The sequence below is a fragment of the Festucalex cinctus genome, chromosome 10 (genome assembly GCF_051991245.1).
Source record: "Festucalex cinctus isolate MCC-2025b chromosome 10, RoL_Fcin_1.0, whole genome shotgun sequence".
Classification (NCBI taxonomy): domain Eukaryota; kingdom Metazoa; phylum Chordata; class Actinopteri; order Syngnathiformes; family Syngnathidae; genus Festucalex; species Festucalex cinctus.
The window spans coordinates 20,674,394-20,693,225 of NC_135420.1; the positions used below are offsets into that span (position 1 = coordinate 20,674,394).

The 18,832-nt window shown below is 42.7% G+C and overlaps 1 protein-coding gene and 1 pseudogene across 1 annotated transcript in view; one reads left to right on the forward strand and one right to left on the reverse strand.

Moving 5' to 3' along the window:
• ncanb (neurocan b) overlaps nucleotides 1-18,832 on the reverse strand; it is a 147,781-nt gene that overhangs the window by 115,667 nt on the left and 13,282 nt on the right. The window lies entirely within an intron of this gene.
• LOC144027619 (phospholipid scramblase 2 pseudogene) lies at nucleotides 3,056-4,913 on the forward strand (annotated as a pseudogene).

Genomic DNA, 18,832 nt, shown 5'->3' on the forward strand with positions numbered 1-18,832 from the left:
AATCATGTTTGTCCCTGGGGTTTTTATTTTTGGAGGAGGGGAATAAAGTTTGCTCGGAGTTACACCTGTCTGAGATGGCGGCTTTGTTTGTGCAGAGACAACATCCTGCAGGCGAAAGAAAACACCTTATAGACAAGTCAACATCAGGCATCATCCAGCCGTATTCCTGGTAAACACCCCGGAAATAATTTAGAATCAACAATAAGACAACACATCTATCATCTTTCATTGAATGTGGTAAAAAATTGCTGATAATCAACGACTAATCTTATTGTATAAGATGCACAAAGCCAATTCCACAGTGTAGAAAACACTTCAATATAGCGTATTTACACAGATTAGAGGATTAACAGACGACAGACAACTCTACACTCTCATTTGCTGATGCCAACATCACACTAGGCCATGCCTTTTAAACCACAGTAAAATGCTAAGATTGAGACTCTAAATCAGTGGGTGTCAAACATACGGCCCACGGGCCAGAACAGGCCCACCAAGTGTTCCAATCTGGCCCGTAAGGACAACACAAATTGCAGTGTTTCGCTAAAATGAACTGGAAGGCACACTGACAACCACTTAAATGACATTTTGAACTATGGCAGTTACTTAGTATTTAATAATTTAAAAGTACGTATGCTCTTTTTTTCAAGAAATTTAAAATTATTCTGCAATAAGATAATAATAAATGGCAATATTTTAAGAACATTCTTGTTCTTTGCCAAAAAAATAAATAAAAAATAAAAGTCATTATTCTAGCTGATTAGGCCACGGACATACTGGATCAAATTTGGATGAAAGTGAACCCTGAATTGAAATGAGTCTGACAACCTTGCTCCAAATGAACAAAAATACCTGCATCTCACCTGTACACTATTTTGGTTCATAAGGAAAATCTAATTTTATCTGATTAATTGATCATTAGTAGAATACCAATCATAAAAATTTGACCGATAAATTAACGTAACTACTACAATGGCTATTGAAAAGTTTGGCACCTCGGGTAAAAAGTGGTATTATTGTAAAAAAAATAAAAATAAAAAAATAGTCTGTATGTTCATTTGCAAATTCAAACACTGAATTTTTTTTGATGAGGTCATGGATGAGCTTTTCTTGCTTTAACGTCCACTGTTCCTGCTGACTGCCATTTCTTAATTACATTCTGAACAGAGGACATTCGTCCAGTGATGTCAGTGGGTCATAGATTTGACGGAGTTAGGATTTGCAATTAAATCAGAATCATCATTATTGATTGAGTTCTTTCTGCACTTGCAATGTACTATACATTGACAAAGTTAAGCAAATGGATACGTGCTCACTAATTATCGTGTCACCATTTTGTACTTATGGAAATATATTCAACTCAGATTATCATATATAAATGGAAAACCAAAACCTCAAACAGCAATAGAGGTAAAAAAAAAAAAAAAAAAAACTTTCCAGGAAATCTAGTCAGTAGTCTCGACATTGTGATATTTTAGTGGCAGATCCACCAGGATTGTCCTGAAGCCAGACTAACCATTCATAAGATGGAGTAGAGTCACAAAATAAATTCATTCGACAGAATCATTTTCAACCACTGCATATAAGAACGTGCTTATGCATTGAAAGGGGATGATGGAAAGCATCCAGAGAGATGAGATGAGATATTTGTGACTGCGCGATCATCGCCACGTGGTTTGTCTGCCAAACACCAACAAGGTCAATTTAAGAGCAGTAAAATCAAGTCAACCTTGAATGAGGCGAGCGATAAAACCTGGTTTGCTAAGACATGTCATTCGAATCAATTATACTGGATTACAGGTCAATAACAATGTAATTGTCATTGAAACACTGTACCTGCAAGGTGCGGGTTTGCCAGGGCTAATTGGGCAGAAGGGCAGAAAAAGGATGCGTTTTTTTGGATAATTGCAGGCATATTTTATTAAATTGGCTTGTGGCGAGAAGCAAAGCTAAGCAACCGCAAACGGGTATGTGTGCGCGAGGGAGGTGGTTAAGTAAAAATAATGTGGTTAGAGGTTTTCGAGGTTAGAAGCGCTGATGTGGACTCCGTGGCGGAGTGACCTGCACGCGGCAGACACGAGCAGTAAAAGGCAATCAGCAAACACACTCGCTCATTTGTTATCCGCCACCTGATTGAAAGCCTAAATTGCCTGATGGTAGAGGATGGGGGGAAGGAGTAGAGGGCAAGAAGGAGGCGCAGAAAGGTGGGAGGGAAGGAACAATAGAGGACTCAAAAATTTGAAAGCTGCGTCAGACCGATACTCAATGTGAATATAGAATTGAAGCAGGAGATTTAATGCATTGATTCAGTTCTGAAAATAGAGAATCTGTAGAATCTCTAAAGGGTGAGATTATCACCAAGATCTTACCATGTTGAAACTCAGATTTTTGTGTCTTATGGTTTGTCATAAAATAGATGGAATTTCTCACAATTTAGCACCCCCGAATGTCTGTAGTATACACAATTCAAATGTGGTACCTGTCAGACAAAATCTCCAGGATGAGTTCATCTTTAAACAAAATCTTTACATGGTCTACTCTAAACGACACTAAAATAGCAACTGCAAATCAAAAGATGTTTTTGGTAAAGTTCAAAACAAGTGGAGCTGAGTTATGAAAGATTTTACAGCAAGTAATATTTAGCTGCCATGCTACACCCACATAAAATCTAAAATATTTCATCATAATTTAGTGTCACTTATTTGTCTAGTACATGTGGCCCCATTTTGGTTGCAATCTGAAAAATCTCTACAAAGACATTTCTTTTTAAGAAACCACTAAAAATTTTTATGATTTGGAGGGTAGAAGATCCAGGTGCAGGGAAACAGGGTGAGCAAAAAAAAAGAAAAGGGGGATTTTAATCAAACAAAACAAGGAGGTAAACAATTATCTGGCTGAGAAAAACAACAACATCCAAAAAAAACAAGCAAGGCAAAACGTGGGGGGAAACTTCAGGGCAAAAACGGGCAGCATGGCGGGAGGAAAACAACAATGAATCGACATCGACAGAGGGGAAACAAGGGACTAAATACACAACATACACTAATTGGGGGGGAGAAATGGGCGTGGAGGAGTCGGGAAGACGGTTCCGAGGACTCCACCAAAACTAACTTGAACCGAACGACTCGAGTGTGGATTTTAGCTCGGTTGAGGAAAACAAAACAGCTGCTATTTCAACAGGAAGGAGTAACAGGAAGTACAGGAAGAGGTAGCCGGAAGTTAGCGTCAGTGCCTGGGAAGTCACAACCAGTCATCATGTCCGGTTACACCCACCAGGCGCCCTACCCAATGACTCATCAAGGGGGCCAATCGGTGGCACCCTATCCCGCATTTCAGGGCGGCTACGGGGACCCCGTTCAACCGCCCGCCCCGGGCTTCAACATGAACTACAACCAGGGTCCACCTCCTGTCATGTTTCAACCGGCACCTATGGGGGCGTCCCCGTCTTATGGCGACTCCCCCGCGGCCATCAGCCATGCGCCGGTCCCCGCTGCCATTGTTCACGTTGGGGTCCCGCCGGGACTTGAATACCTCACTCAGATCGACCAAATTCTGATCCACCAGAAAGTGGAGCTCCTGGAAGCGTTCATCGGCTTCGAGACCAACAACCAGTACGAGATCAAAAACAGCCTTGGCCAGAAGATCTACAAAGCCAAGGAGAAGAACGACTGCTGCACGCGCAACTGCTGCGGCTCCTTGCGCAGCTTCGACATGAAAATCAAAGACAACAACGACCGCGAGGTCATCCGCCTCATCAGGCCCTTCCGCTGCGTTTCCTGCTGGTGTCCGTGCTGCCTGCAGGAGATGGAGGTGCAAGCGCCGCCGGGCACCACCGTGGGCTTCGTCAAGCAAGACTGGCACCCGTTCCTCCCGCGCTTCTCCATCCAGGGGCCCAACAAGGAGACCCTGATGAAACTGGAGGGGCCCTGCTTCGCGTGCAACTGCTGCGGGGACGTCAACTTTGAGCTGAGGGGCAAAGATGGCGGCCAGCCCGTCGGCCGCATCAGCAAGCAGTGGAGCGGCCTCCTGAAGGAAATCTTCACCGACACGGACAATTTCGGCATCCAGTTCCCTCTGGATCTGGACGTGAAGATGAAAGCCGTCCTCCTGGGCGCCTGCTTCCTCATCGATTTCATGTTCTTTGAGAAGGTGGGCGAGGCCAACCAGCGCAGCAGCGTCTTCTCCTGAGCAAACGAATAGGCAAGCTTTGCGATTCTTTTGGGCATTCCGTCCGCCCGCTTTTGTGTGCTCAAATGTTACTGCGTTATTTAAGGATTCCATGTCTGTCACAAAAGCAGGGTTTTCCAAATGGAGTATGTCACATGGAACGCATGTAAACAAACACATTAGAGCAGTCATCACATTTAAAAAAAACAAACCAAAAACATAAAAATCTAACCTAGTCTCTTAAAATGTACGGAAAGTCCCAATGTGTGCAAATTGTAAATCGTGCGAGTTTGTTTCCACTGAATCGGTGCCAGTTATCCAGCTAAAGCCAACACTCCTTTTTGGCCAATTTGTCATCCTCCGACTCAAGTGCCTGATTGTTTAGCACTCACTCCACCAAATGTCATGCAAATGTTGATTCTACCTCTAATCAGAGGTGGCAAATCCACGTCAAGAAAGTAAAAACTCTGCCACAGTTGGGCTTTAGCCCAAGGTGCTAGCTAGCTAGCTCCCATGTTGCTCGTTAGCGAGCTAGCTAGCATAAACTGTGCCAGGCTTTTTACTTTCTGGACCAGTTTTTTTTTTTTTTTTTTTTTTTTTGCCACCTCTACCTCAATTTCAACCCAGTCACTTTTCTACGTAATTGTTTGAAACATTTTTAACCAATAAAAATGCAATTGTGTACGATAAGACCAATGACAGATACAATATATAAATATATTAAAGCTTTTTCTGCTAGTGTAAAAAAAAAAAAAAAAAAAAAAAAAAAAAAAAAAAAAAAAAAAAAAAAAAAAAAAAAAAAAAAAAAAAAAAAAGGTGACTATCGCGTGACCGGTAGCGAGACTGGGAAAATCTAACATGGCGGCGCTCTGCTGCTAAAATAGAATTAGCTTTATATTTCTAATTAAACCCGAATTTAATGATTAGATAAATTCGATTTTTTTCTTTTCTAAGAAAGATCGGAAATATTATCCAGTGTGGACGACCTCGAACGTTTTATTGACGATCATTTTTATAGCTGCGCGATGGATGAGCCGGCGGCCAGTCGGGATAATCCTTCGAAAAAAAAAAGGAAAAATGACTCGTCAACAGACACGGACGATTTAGCAACCGCCGACGTATCGGTGAGTATGCTGGATTCCATAAATAAAAAACTTGACGTCCTCTGTCTTATCCGCGAGGACGTCAAAGAATTAAAGGCAAGTTTGGAATTCGTTAGCCAACAGGTAAGCGATCTCCAATGCGATAACTCCGAGCTACGCTCCTCTCTCGTCGCTGTCACAGCCGAGTTGGAGACGATTAAAAAGGAAAATAAAATGCTAAAGGAAACGGTCTTAGATGTTCAATCCCGTAGTATGCGGGAAAATCTAATATTCTCAGGTATATCCGAAAATTCTCCAGATAATCCAGAGGGTGAGATAAAAAAATTCATGACATCATCGCTAAAGATCCCACAGGAGACGGTAAATAATATCTCTTTTCACCGTGTACACCGGCTCGGAGCTCGTAAGGGCAATAAGCCCCGTCCTATTATTGCTAAGTTCGAACATTTTAAACATAAAGAATTGGTAAAAAGTAAAGGACGGGAGCTCAAAGGGACATCTTTCGGGATGAATGATCAATTCCCAAGAGAGATAAACGAGCGGCGAAAAGTACTGTTTCCTATCATGAAACAAAATAGACAGGAGGGTAAACGGACTTCGATGGTCGTTGATAAATTATATATCGACGGCCAGCTATTCCGAAACCCAACCTCGACCCCTTGGCTGTTCTAACTGACAATTGGTAGAGCCGAGCATTGTGTGATTATTTGACGTAGGTATATGTATATGTATGTGTATGTATATGTGTATATATGTATATATATGTATATGTATATGTATGTATATGTATGGATAATGGGTTACGAAATAGAATATGAATTTATATTATGCATAGGCTATAAAGTAATAATAATAATAATAATAATAATATAGAAATATATTCTTAAAAAAATAAATTAATAATAATAATAATAATCTCGCTTAGGTCACCATTTACTGGTGTATTGTTATGTTGAATCCCCCACAGATTTCCTTCACACTCACTTCCCCCCACGTTTCTTCACTATTATACTTATCTACTTGCTATCTCTCTCTTTATATAAATTATATAAATTGCCTAATTACTCTTTTGCTATCCTACAATATGTTAATATTAATAAGCAGCTTATATAGATGTATACATAAGACTGAGTCTATATTGCTTGTATGCAGAAATTAGCTCTGGTCTCCTGGAATGTGTGTGGCGCTCGCTCCCAGGCAAAAAGAATAAAAATTTTAGACCATCTCTCAAAATTTAAGGCAGATATTTGTCTCCTACAAGAAACCCACTTACAAAAATCAGAAGAAAAATTATTTATAGATAAAAATTTTAGTCAAGTTTACTCTGCCTCCTATAATAGTAGACAAAGAGGTGTCTCTATACTTATACATAAGAATTTATTCTTTACTCTAAATAATATAGTAACAGATTTAGAGGGCCGATATATTATTATCCAGGTAACTATATTTAATAAAGTATATACAATTGGTAATTTATATGCCCCAAATAATGATGACCCTGATTTTTTCCATGAATTTTTCTCTCGGTTACTCGATTTAGCAACAAATTCTACTATTATTATTGGAGGTGATTTTAACACGGTCTTGAACCCGTTAATAGATCGTTCTAATAATACGATATATACAAGGCGATTACGATCCGCTAAAGTAATAGATGAGTATATGGAGGATTTTGGCCTCAGCGATGGCTGGAGACTTCAAAACCCAACTAAGAAGGAATTTACTTTCTTCTCTGCTGTGCACCGATCATTCTCAAGAATTGATTTTTTCCTTACAAATAATTCTATTGTTGATAAAACTGCTATAAAAATACATTCTATAATTATAAGTGATCATGCACCAGTCTCCCTCACTCTACAAATTGACTCTACCTTTAAACCTCCCCCGATATGGCGTTTTAACATCTCATTACTGAAAGACGTAGAGTTTGATAAAATTATTAGAAGGGAGTGGGCAGATTTTTTGGAAATAAATGACTCTCCAAATATATCTCCATCTCTTCTCTGGGAAGCAGGGAAAGCGGTAATTAGAGGGAAAATTATATCATATTCAACTTATAAAAAGAAACAGGATCAAAAATTAGAAAAATACCTGGAAGATAAAATTAAACAACTAACGGATGAATATGTATTAAACCCAAATAATCAAATATGGATAGAACTACAGAATATAAAAATACAGTTAGATAACATGTTATCTAAAAAGACAGAGTTTATAATACAACAGTTGAGATATAATAATTTTGAACATAATAATAAATCAGGTAAATTCCTGGCAAATCAACTTCAACGGAATCGGGAAAAATCTCTTATAACGGCTATTAAAGATATAAATGGTGAATGCACACAATCACCAGAAGAAATTAACCATATTTTTTATAACTATTATCGAAATCTATACACAGAAATTAATAGACCTAACCCTGAATATATTGAGGAATTCCTAAACAGCTTAAATATACCTCAGTTATCTATTGAACATAAAGATATTCTCGATACCCCGCTTACTATAGATGAGTTGTATCGTGCTTTAGACAGTATGCCTAATGGCAGAGCACCTGGTCCAGACGGCTTTCCGGCTATATTTTTTAAACATTTCTGGTTAATGTTTGCTCCATTATTTCTAAGAGTAGTAACTGAAATTAAAAGTAAAGGTGATATACGTCAAGATATGAATATAGCAGCAATTAAACTTTTATTAAAGCCAGAAAAAGACCCTACCCTCCCGTCAAGTTACCGACCGATATCACTAATTAATACCGATATTAAAATTATCGCTAAGGCCTTGGCATCTCGATTAGAGACGGTAATCTCGACAATTATTCATAGTGATCAAACAGGTTTTATTAAAGGTCGTCATTCTACTAATAATATTAGGAGACTCTTTAACTTGATTAGTATGTCACAGCGGCATGATAAAAAGGCAGTTGTTATTTCGCTGGATGCAGAAAAAGCATTCGATAAAGTTAACTGGTCCTTCCTCTTTGCTGTCTTAAATAAATTCGGCTTCGGGGAGTCATTCATTCAATGGGTCTCAATATTATATGATTCTCCTAAAGCTACAGTTACTACTAATGGGATTACATCACAGAGTTTTACTTTACAAAGGGGAACAAGACAAGGGTGCCCAATTTCTCCTTTATTATTTGCTATATTTATTGAGCCGCTTGCATTAGCTATACGTCAGGATAGACGGATCCAAGGAATCCACTCCGGGACAATAGAACATAAAATTAATCTATATGCCGATGATATATTACTCTATTTAGAAGAACCTGCTATTTCGCTAGGGGAAGCATTTAAATTAATAACTAAATTCTCTCACTTATCAGATTACTCTATTAACTGGACAAAATCAACATTATTACCTATTACAGAAAATTCATGGAATCCTACAAGTCAGGATCCACACTACTCCTTTCCTACAGGTAATTTAAAATACTTAGGTGTTAAAATTTCACCTAAGTTAACTGAATTAACTTCTTTAAATTTTTCACCATTATTGGATAGTATCCGTAGTGACCTGGAACGCTGGAATAATCTTCCGATCTCTTTAATAGGACGGATAGCTACTATAAAAATGAAAGTTTTACCAAAGATTAATTATTTATTTTCAATGATTCCATTTAAACCTACGTCTAACTGGTTCCAATCGCTGGACTCTGCTATCATAAAATTCTATTGGAATAAAAAAAAAGCCAAAATTAGTCTATCTACTCTTCAGGAAAGTAAATCTAAAGGAGGTTTAGAGGCACCAAACTTTATGTACTATTATCTAGCTAATCAACTACAATATCTTGTGCTATGGACACAACCCAACAGAGATACTAACTGTTGGTTGGAATTGGAGCAGAAGGATTGTAATAATCTTAGACTGTCAGATTTACTCTTTATTACAAAATCAATAAGACGACATAATTGTTTTAAAAACCCAATGATAGCCGCCACCCTGACTGCCTGGTGGAAGGCATTAGAAATTACAAACTCCCAATTGGCGCCCTGTGGGCTCTCTCCCATTTGGCATAACCCCGACTTTCAACTTAATAATCAGTCGTTCCATTTAAGCCTATGGGAGCAGAAAGGAATTACACACCTTCATCATCTTTTCTCAGATAATAAGTTTATATCATATACAAACTTGGTCCAGAAATATGAAATAAAAAAGGGAAATTTCTTACATTATCTGCAAGTTAAAAATATGGTTAAGAAACAAATCCCAACACTTCAAGATACGCTCCAACTGCCTGTCTTAGCTAAAGATATTATAAAGCTTTCTCCAACAACAATAAAGAATCAAAAATATATAAGTTATTTTTATACACAAATAAAACGTATTTACCGACTTTAAAATGGGAAAAAGACTTGTCTATAGTTCCGGAACCAGACTTTTGGACCCAAATCTGTGAAAATGTATTTAAAATGACCAAACAGACAAATTTGCAACTTATCCAATATAAGATACTTCATAGAACATATATTACACAATATATGATGAAAAAAATGGGACTCTCTGACTCCGACATTTGTCTCCAGTGCTCACAAAACACTGCCGATACTTATCTTCATGCTTTATGGTCATGTACTCCAGTGCTGCATTTCTGGACTAAAATCTTGGAAAAGCTCGCTGATATATTAAACTGTAGGCTTCCTTTATCTCCAAGACTGTGTTTACTAGGTGACTTAACAATAACTGAGCGACCATGTAAACAATCTCAATCTATATTTATAGCCCTTACTATTGCTAAAAAAATAATCCTTGTCAATTGGAAAAATAAACAATCTCTAAATATCGACCACTGGTTAAACTTACTAATAAATTATATCTCAATGGAAAAAATCTCTGCCTTAAATAAAAATCAAGTATCAAGATTTAAACAAATATGGTCTATGTACATAGAATATTTTAATCTCAATTTGGCAACTTAATCCTGCCAAGATTCTGCCTGTTAACGAGAGCCACCACATCGTTACAACTTCTGTTTTCGCTGCTCCTGTATTTGGTATTTTGTATCTGATTGTTTTTATTTTTATATAGTCAGGAACCTAGTTGCTGCTAGTGGGCTCGAGCATACCACACTATACGACACTATACTCAATAACTCCTTAAGATCTATTTCTAGTGGGCACTAAGCATCAACACTTGGTGTTACACTGCATGCTAATTAGTCAATTTTCTTGACGCCGTCCCCTGTGGTCGGGCGGGGGTGGTTCTGCCCCCCCCCCCCCCCCCCCCCCCCCGTTGTCTGCTCGGTGGCGGTTGCGTCTTGGCCGCTCCCTGGGCCCCCTGTGGGGTGCGGTGTTGGGGTGCTTCCCCTGGTGCCCGGGGCGGTGCCGTCCCGGCGCGGTCCGCTGCTCCGTGCCCGGCGGCGCGGTTCGGGGTGGGTGGGCCTCCGGTGTGCCCCGTGGTTCCCTCTCCCCTCCCCCTTCCTCCCCCCCGTCGCCTCTCCCTCCTCGCCTCCTCCCGCCCATCCTCCTCTGCCTCCCGGTCCCTTTTCCCTTGTCGCCCTCCCTCCTCCTCTCCCCCCCCGCCTCCTGCCCTGCAGCCGCCCTTTCGCCTTCTTGTCGTCTTCTCCCCGCTTCCCCCCCCCCCCCCCCCCCCCCCTTCCCTGTCTGCCCTGCGGCCCCTCCCCCTCCCTCTCCCTGGGCCTGGGGCTCCCTCCCCGGCCCGGGCGTCGGGCTCCGGGGGCCGGGCGAGGGTTTGGGGCCTGCCCCGCTCCGGTATAACTCCTGGTGCCCCGGGCGGGCCCCGGTGGCTGGTGGGCTGTCCGGTAGCCCTGCTGCGCTGGCTGTCCGCCCATTGTGGTGCCGGGTGGATGAGGTGGGGGGCGGCGGGGGGTGGGGGTGCTGGGGGGCGGGCGTGCCACCTACACCCGCCGGGTTGGGTGAGGCCCCGCTGGTCGCTCCTCTTACTCACTTCACTAGCTTGCACTATACACTTTGTAAATATACACATAGGGCACACAACACATTTCTTGGTGGGGTGGGGAAGGGTGGAAACACCGTCTTCACCCTTCAACTCCCCTCCAATTTTAATGCACCTCACGTCCAAGGGGAGGGGTGAGTTGGGGCGGGGAGCCATCAGAGGGGATGGACTGCAGTGCCTGGCAGCGCTGTGGTCCCCCCCATTTGTGTCCCTGCCCCACCACTTTGTCCCTCCATTCCCTTTTTTAATGCACCACACATATACATATTCATTTTTTGGGGGGGGATACGGGTGTGTCGGAGTAGGGGAAATTTTTTCCCTCTGCTCCGACTCACCTGCTCCCAATTTTAATGCACCACACGCACACACTTGTATATACACTGGGTGGGGCCACATTCACGGTGTAAGGGTAGAGCTCGCCAGTCGGCGAGCTGGCGGACTCAGTAACAGGGTTAGGTGTCACTTGTACTCTGGCGTGACGACCGGGGCCTCTCCCCACCGGGCTCGGTGTTCTGGTGTCCCGCCTTCTCCCCTGGTGCTTCCTCCTCTGCTTCCCCCCTCCCGCCGCGGTGCAAATCTCGCGCGGCTGGAGGTGGGGTGGGCACATCTTCCCTCTCTGCGCTGCTGCCCGGTGCCGGTTTCCGGGGGGGGGGTGGGGGGTTCTCGCGGGGGGCCGGGTTCGCGGGGGGGGGGGTGGCGGCCGTCGGGGGGGGGCGGCTTGTTTGGGGGGGGGGTGGAGGTATGGGTGGGTGGGGGGTTGGGTGCTGGGGGTCGGGGTGTGTTCGGGGGTTTGGGGGTCGGGGGTGGTGGGGCCTGGGTCGTGGTGGATGGCGGGTTTGGGTGGGGTGCGGGGGGGTCGTGGGGGGATGGGGGCTGGGGACCGGTGGGGCGCTGTGGGGGCCCGCTGGGCCTCGTTCTGCGGCCTTGGGCTCGGGGGTGTGGGCCGGGGCTGGGGCGGGGGTGTTCCGGGTATCTGGGTCGGCTCGCTGACCGGTGTCCGCTCGGGTGGCTTGGGGGTGGCCTTGGTGCTGCCGCGGCCTGGGGATTCCGGGGGGGGTGGGGGGGGGGGGGGGGGGGTGCTCGCTTTGCTGGACCGCGGTTGACGGCTTCTCTCTTTGGTGGTGGTCCTTATGCATGCCAGATCCGTCGCACCAGCATCTACTGAAACTCAACAGAAATACCCTCTCCCTCCCACAGCCCCTTGAATCAGTTGGTGCTGGTGTCTGTGGTTCTCACTTTTCTTTATCTATCCTTCCCTCCTTCCTCTCTTTAGTTTTTCCTCTGGTCACTTGAGATCTTAATTTATTAGAAGTATGAGGTTTCTGGGGTTGGCATAAGACTCCGGTTTTGTAACCACGCAGGAGGGGTCTTGTTGGTGCTGGACTTCACTTTGATGGATTGGATGTACTGGCTTCTATTGATCTCACTCTGCCTTATCGATCCTTCCCTCCTTCCTCTCTTTAGTTTTTCCTCTGGGCTCTTGAGATCTCGCTAAATTTGCTGGAATTTAGAGGCTTCCGGGGTTGGCGTAAGACTTTGATTTTGTAATCATGGGGAAGGCAGGAAGTGTTTGGTCGGTGCTGGATGTCACTTTGATTTACCTTTCTTTTCTCTTTATTTCTTTTTTTTCTGACCTTTTCTCTGGTCTCCTGACCATTTAAATCTCACGACTCTGGCAAGATTCTGAAGTACCTGGTTAAGGCGAAGGGTAATGGGATATTTATAAGGTTTTAGGTGAATGAATGAGTATAAATTTATACGTATTTGCACGCACGCACGCAAACGCACGCAAACGCACACACGCAAACGCACGCACGCACGCAAACGCACGCACGCAAACGCACGCACACATACACACACACAAAAAAAAAAAAAAAAAAAAAAAAAAAAAAAAAAAAAAAAAAGGAAAAGAGCAATGATGACAAGACGTTGAATCGGTAAGACTACCGAATGAACAATTCTGAGCTCTTCAAAAAAAAAAAAAAAAAAAAAAAAAAAAAAAAAAAAAAAAAAAAAAAAAAAAAAAAAAAAACATACACTAATTGACACAACGAGACACAGCTGGGCAAGACACAAGTGGCAGAGGGATCTGATAGGTTGACACACGAGCAAGTCAGGCAAACACAAGTGGGCAGGACAATGCTTGACGAGACAATGGAAGACACACAAGGAAAGCAGAACTTAACAGTTCATAACAGAAGCTTGAAGGAACGTGATGATAAACTCAAAATAAACCCACTCAAAACCCTAACCCTTAATTTGTCATTATAAAAACTTACTAGGACTACTGCGTCATATCTGACATTCCAGCAGGAGTCTAAGGGCAAGAACAATCTCAGCGGAACTGTTATAAAAACATCGAACCCACAAATGTTCCTAATAAATAATAATAAACATTTGTTCAAACCTATTTTGTCATAAAATTTGTATGGCCTGGAGGCCCCTGAGGGGAGAAAGGGTCCCATCCCTACAATAGACTCTGAAAATGAGGGTTTAATGATAGCGTGCAGGTGGGGGCAAGTGATCAATAATGAATGAAGCTGGGGAGGCGGTAAGCGACTATGGGGGTGTAGATGGAGAGGGGCTTTTCCTGTATCTCTAATAAACACAAGACTCCAGTTTAAGGCTCTCTAACGCAGGCAGGGGGCATAGGCTTTATGTTTATTGATGTTTCCAACCCGAGTACAAGCACAATTGGAGCAGGACTGTGGACAAAAGGATTGCAACAAAGGGTCGTTGTGCCATTTTGTTTTTGTTTTTTTCCCTACTCTCGCTCTCTCCAAACAAAATAATAGACACAATGCCTTGTGACATGTCTACCAAACAAAGAGGACAAAAGGGGAGTTGTAGCGTCAAATCTTATACAGATGGGATTTAATGAATATAATCTGATTCTAATTAAAGCTACAATACAAGTATTGAAATGGACTGATGGACTACCAATGCTAAACTTAGCTCCTGCTGAGATGTAACGCATCAAAATACTTCCTTGTCACCAAGTTACTGTACTACTTTCCTACTACACAGGGCTACACAGAGTTTTGGTGTCATCTCAATCAGAAAGGGCACAAAAACTACAATTAGGTGAGTTTTTCAACAAAGAAAAATACGGATAGGTTCCACAGGGAAAAAAAAACGAACGGTGAATTAGTGAATAGTGAACCACAAGCATGCGGGGGATTTACTGCACAGTGTTTCCCATTCGTTTATTTAGCTAACAGTGCCTCCACTGGCATGCATTTTTACGGTCAGCCCAAACAGCCGCATTTCTTTTCCTTTCCCGTCTGTCTTGGATACCAACCAAGCAGTATGATCAAATAAAATCACACCCGGTGCACCAATAACTTCAACACATTTAGCAGTGTTTTCCCTAAAGATGATATGTTACATCTTTGTAGGCAAAGTTGTCTGCTGAAATGTTCATGAGGCTTAACAGCAATTAGTAGGGATGGGCGAGTTCCGGTACCAGGGATCGGTATTTGGCCAATACCGGCCTTATTTCAAGGTATTGAGTTCTCACGAATGCTGCAGGTACCGGGCACCGATACCAGATACACACATCTGGTGCAAGACCGTCCCCAATTGCCCCATATCGCTACATTATCCGCACGGGGAGATCTTTCAATTTATAAATATATTTTATTTTGTGCAAGACTTGAGCTGGGCATGAAAATAGGGCCCTAAATCTCATCTCCAGCCATTAATCCCTGTATCCTGATATTACTAGTATCACAATCAAAATATTGTCATGATATCTGATTGTTAGCTACTTATTTGATGCTAATTTCTCAACATAATTTAAAAGGCACATGTATTTGGGGCAAATATTGTCCCATCGTCATGTGTCATGCTCCTACGCCCACTTCCAAAGAAAACAGTGATAACTAATTAGCTACTGATGGATTAACGGCACTGTGTTGAGCAAGCATCTCATTAAGAAAGTGCACAAAAATGACGGGGGAGTGACAGATGATGGGGAATTTAGGGAATGAGCTGTTATGGTTTGGAAGATGGCCAGCGGTAATGTGACTTATACATGCTTTTAGAGTTAATGAGAATGAGATATAGCCTATAGTAATAAAAAAAAAAAAAAATCATTCTGGCTTAGGCAGGATCCAAGTTCAGAAAGTAAAAAAAAAAAAACTACCACAGTTTGGCTTGAGCCCCAAGTCCGAGCTAGCTAGCTCTTTAGCTAGCTTCCATGGTGCTTGTTTACCATCTAGGCAGCTAACTAGCTCCTAATGCTAGCTAGCTAGCTCGCTAGCTAGCATCAGGGGCTAGAGCCAAACTGTGGCAGGGTTTTACTATCCGGACCTGGATTTGCTACCTCTGAAGCATAAAAATCTCAAATAGGTCCTACAGGAAAAAAAAAAAAATCTGAATAGATGAATTTGTGAATAGTGATCTAATAGGCAGAGGTTCTCGTTGCAAATAATGATGGGTTTTTGTTTTGCAGCAGTTTGAGCCCAACACAAATCACTTACTTTCGCATGGAAAATAGAAAAAAATGATTTGAAATTAGAATAAAGTGGAAGTCAACCAGCATCACTTAACTGATTGTGTCCCACTTTTCTCTATATGTAAAAGCAGCAATTCTGAGAGGAGCTACGGTATGTTGGACCGAGTAGGTAAAAGGGATTAGTTATGCTGTCAACATACCGCCAACAATCATGACTGTGTCTCTCCACACCCACTCTCCATTTATTGGCAATCTCTGCACTGTGTGACTTACAGTACAAATGGTGCTAGTGCCAGGACGAGGGCAGCAAAGTGATGACAGAAGGAGGCATTATGGATGTCCACAGCGGGCGTTAATGCACTTAATGCACTGCAAGAGGCAGAAATGGACTTTGATGGACAACGCCGATGGAACAGAACAGAAGTCCTCTGTTACATTCAATCCAATTCCAGCATCGTTCTCCTCTTTCTCTCCTGAAAATGAGCTTAGTCCATTCTAGTTCTGGTTCTGTCAGTGATGGCAGCCTAGCTGGATGACATACACAGGCCCCCCGACTCCCCACAGTGATGTGTCTGACGCCTCGCTCAGTCTCCCACATGGAAAAGCAAATACCCCACAAAAAAAGAACGTGGCACGTCATTGCCAGTCTGCGCTTTATCACACAGACAAACAGTTTACACAAGCGTATGCCAGCGTTGGGAGGCCCGCAAGGGTTGGGATTGATGTTAGAATTTGGAACGACCCAGTGTGCATCCTTCACGCTCATTGTTGTATTTTCTGTATGACACCTGTTCTCAAGCTTTTTGGTTTCAGGGATCCCTTCAGAGTGGTGAAGTTTTTCAAGGATCCTCTTCATAATCGTAATTCCAGCTAAATGCCATAGGTAGTAAAACATATATTTGAGAAAAAAAAAGTGTATTATTGAGGGATGGGCGAGTATCGATACCAGGACACATGTCACGGTATCGGTACTAGCAACAGATATCGATATTGGTATCAGCTTCCTCTCTTATGGCCGTTTTTCGGTCAGGAACTAAAGGCTGAAAAGGTTATTTTGCATTTATATTACAATATATAGTATATCGTCATTGACGACTGCACTGCTATGAAATGACGAACGGAGAATGTATATATATATATATATATATATATATATATATATATATATATATATATATATATATATATATATATATATATATATATATATATATATATATAAGAGCTCAATGGAAGGCAATCGCAGAGTCAATTGTGCTGAACATTGCCAGAGACATAGTTCCCATTTATTAGTTGCTAAAGCGGTGATTTATCAACATTTTGGAAACTTCTGAAGTATGTGCTGAGAAGCCACAAATATTTTCCAAGTTCATCTCACCTGTGCATTATATTTATAAAAGAGGCTAATACTGTATGCAGTCAGGGATGTCATATTTATGACTTCTTTTGTTTTCAGCTAAACCGTATATTCAGGTGTCGCCGTATCAAATCCTAATCTTCCATCTCTCCCTTTCCAGCTACTGTACCTGCAAGTCTTTCCTTGGCACATCCATAAATCCCTTTTGCCTTCTACCTAGTGCCTCCATATCCAGCAGCCTTCTACTGATAACTGTATATCCGCTCCCTCCTCTGTATGTCTTGCGACGACTGACCTTCATTCCTCGTCTCTTCGGTGCATCCCTCCAACTCTCTAGGTTCTCTCCCAACTAACCCCCTATTCGCACAGCAGATAACAACGTCATCTGCAAACATCACAGTCCGCGGCGACTCCTGTCTGACCTCATCTGTCAATCTGTCCATCATCACAGCCAACAAGAAGGGTCTCAGAGCCCATCTTTCATGCAGTCTCACCTCCACCTTGTCTTCTGTCACTCCAGCAGCACACCTCACCACTCGCTTACTGTTCTCAAATCGCTGGCTGGTGTTTTCTGATTTGTTGTTTGTGATTACCTTTTTCGTTTGTGTGATTTTTTGATTTGCTGTGGTGTTTTGTTTTTTTGTGTGTTTTTATTTGGTTGTGTTTTTTTTATTTGCAGTTGTGTCAGTTTTTTGTTTTTTTTGTTTTTACGTTTTGCACTTCAGGGCCACCGTAAGTCAATGCATTTGTCATGTTTCATGGCATGTATAGCACACAAACTCGGTCAACACACATAGTGTTTTATTTAAATTATGGACAGAGCCAAGCAGCCGTGGCGTCCATATGGTCGCCTCCAGCTTTTCCCACTCTAATGATGTCATTGGAGAATAAATGTCAGGCCTCGCAGGGGAGGGAAGAGTCTCACGGAGCTTTGTGCTTTCTTTGGGGAGGTTACTTCACCCAACATCATCAATAAACTTGTGATAAATGTAACAAAGCATGAAGGGAAGCTACTTATTTTATGCATTACAAATGAGGGGAATTATTCATAATCCAGACAATTGGGATGCCATGTTTCGGTTTTGGGGGGTTGGGTTTTGGTTAAGTTTTGGGTGTTTTTGTTGTCTTTTTGTCCGGTTTTGTCTCCCTTAGTCTCGTCGTAGTTAACCTCGTCCACCTGTGTGTGTCTCCCCTCCCCATATGTGTTGCTAATTAGTGCCCTCTGCCTGCTGTGTTTCCCATGTGTGTCTTGTTAGTGTCTCGTTAGTTTTGTATTTAGTGAGTGGTGTTTGTTTACACGTTGTGGGAGCATTGTCTTGACCAGTTGAGGTGTGCTAAGCCATGTTAGTAGTATCTGGTCAAGTTTCTCAACGTCTGGTCAAGTGTCCCCACGTCTGGGCAAGTGTCCTCACATCTGGTCAAGTGCCCCCACATCTGGTCAAGTGCCCCCACGTCTGGTCAAGTGCCCCCACGTCAACTCAAGTGCCCCCACGTCAACTCAAGTGTCTCCACGTCTAGCCAAGCCGTCCTATATGCCCAGTCTGTCCTGCCAAGTCTGTCCACGTCCTGCCAAGTCTGTCCCACCAAGTCTGTCCACTTTCTGCCAAGTCTGTCCTGCCACGTCTGTCCACGTCATCCCAAGTCTGTCCACGTCCTGCCAAGTCTGTCCCGCCAAGTCTGTCCACTTTCTGCCAAGTCTGTCCTGCCACGTCTGTCCACGTCATCCCAAGTCTGTCCACATTCTGCCAAGTCTGTCCCGCCACGTCTGTCCACATCCTGCCACGTCTGTCCACGTCATGCCAAGTCTGTCCACGTCCCATCCGG